Genomic DNA, 2,526 nt, shown 5'->3' on the forward strand with positions numbered 1-2,526 from the left:
AATATTATATATTATAGTTGGCCCTAAACTCTCTTTTATAATATTCTTCTACTATATTTTCTATTTTCTACTATATTATAAAAGAGAGTTTAGGGCCAAGTATAATATATAATATTCAAGATTGGGACTTTCTTGAATATTATATATTATATTTATTATATAGTAGAACTTGGGCATAAACTCCCTTTTAAAATAATATAGAATATATATATATATCTCTCAAATGGAAAAGTCTCAATCAAGGAAGCAACATATATCATTTACATCTATATCTATCTATATACTATTATATTATTATTATATTTATATTATATTATATTATTATTATATTATATTTTATTATATTATATTATATTATACTATATTATTATATTATTATTATTTTATTATTTTATTATTTCTATTTCTACTATATTATAAAAGAGAGTTTAGGGCCAAGTATAATATATAATATTCAAGATTGGGACTTTCTTGAATATTATATATTATATTTATTATATAGTAGAACTTGGGCATAAACTCCCTTTTAAAATAATATAGAATATATATATATATCTCTCAAATGGAAAAGTCTCAATCAAGGAAGCAACATATATCATTTACAAATGACTTAAAAAGCTTTAAAATATTTAAAAGTTATATAATAAAATAGGTTGACTCTCAGAATTGTATCAGGCTCATATATATTGGGACAGAAAAAATAACACATATCATTTTAATATTACCAAAAAAGTATTATAAATAATAATAATTAACAACTTAAAATATCTGAAAGACATTTTAAAAGGGTTAATTTTGTAATTTTATCCATATCACATAAATTAGGACAAAGTGACCAGTAATGTACATTATTTCAAAGTTACATAAAAATATTATAAATCACAATAATTAATAACTTAAAAAAATAAAAATTTGGATGACTCTCGAAATTTCATTTGTGTCACATAAATTGAGACAACAAAAATAACATATATTGGGTCCATTTTAATTTATTTGTCTAATTTTTTTATTTTCTTTTATATATTTAAAAATTCCGTAAAAATACTATAAATCATGATAATTGACAATATAAAATATGTTTTTGAAAAAAATCAAAAAATTCCACTGATTCTTGAAGTGAAATCTATTGTAAAAAATACTATAAATCATGATAATTGACAACATAAAATATTTCAAAAATGTTGTATGTGGGTAGTCTTATTATGCCTTAAATAGCGTCAAAGAAAGTACAGATTTGTGATAAAAAAAAACTTATTCCTTTATCCACGCAAACAATCGCTTCAAAAACTCGGTTATTAGCCCCAAAACATACCATTTATATTATTGGGCCCGTGCATAGCACGGGCAACATTATCTAGTGTAATGTATAATTGACGTGAAGTGCCAACTGAAACAATTACTTCATTTGTTGTGACTAGGGGTGTACAAGTCAAACTGAACCGACAAATTAAATCAAATAAAAAAAAATTGATTTGTAGTTTGGTTTGGTTGGTTTGGCGGTTGAAAAAAAATCCAACGACTCTTAGTTTGGTTTGGTATTAAAAGAAAAAAATTCAAACCAAACCGACATAATATATATATATATATATACATACTAGTTTTTTTGGAAAGTATATGTTATAGTAAATAGTATTGTTTATTTAAGCAAAGATTTGAATAATAAGCTTAGTAAAAAATAATATTGCACATTCTTTTGTGAATGTTCAATGTGGATCGTCATATATATCTATTATTCACGCAAACTTCTTATCCCACTAATATTACCTTATAGACAATATTTGCTTTGTATTTTTCTTGTCATCTAATCAGATGTGTTTTGCATGTGTATTCCACATTAAATTGTATAGATGTCATATGAACATGTGAAGAGAACAACTACATTTAATATATTCACATATTTTCACATTTGTTGTTTTGAAGCAAAATTCATGAGAGTCTAAATCACAGAAGTAGCATTGATAAATAAATTCATTCATTTGTCTTGAGCATAAAAAACAAATCGTGACAATTCTCTAAATTTTGGAAAAGATATTCAGAAACATGTATCTGTATCACAGGAGAAATCCCTAACAAAAACAAATGAATTTAGACTACATCATTTGGAACGTTACATACTAATGTATATATTAAGCAAAAAAATAATTATTATATCATCAAAATTATTTTCATCAAGTACTCGAGGTTATGGAATATACCCTATTAGGATAGAACAACTTACTTCATTAGAATAGTGGTACCTCATATTCCGCTAAACTTTGAGCTCACTCAACGACAATAAATCACACAAAAAAAATTAAAATGCAAGAAGAAAAAGAGTAGAAGATTAAAACAAATTGTGGTTGAAAACTGAGAGGAAACCCCTCTATTTATAGTCAACAAAAGGTAGTATGAACAAGTGTTTTTTGTGTCTTATCTGAAAAGTCATGACATTTTTGAGAAGTCACAACCCTTGGGAAAAGTCATAACTTATTGAAAAAGTCACAACTCTTTGGAAAAGCCACAACTCATCGAAAAATCACAACCCTT

The sequence above is a fragment of the Solanum tuberosum genome, unplaced genomic scaffold (genome assembly GCF_000226075.1).
Source record: "Solanum tuberosum cultivar DM 1-3 516 R44 unplaced genomic scaffold, SolTub_3.0 scf00689, whole genome shotgun sequence".
Taxonomy (NCBI): Eukaryota; Viridiplantae; Streptophyta; class Magnoliopsida; order Solanales; family Solanaceae; genus Solanum; species Solanum tuberosum.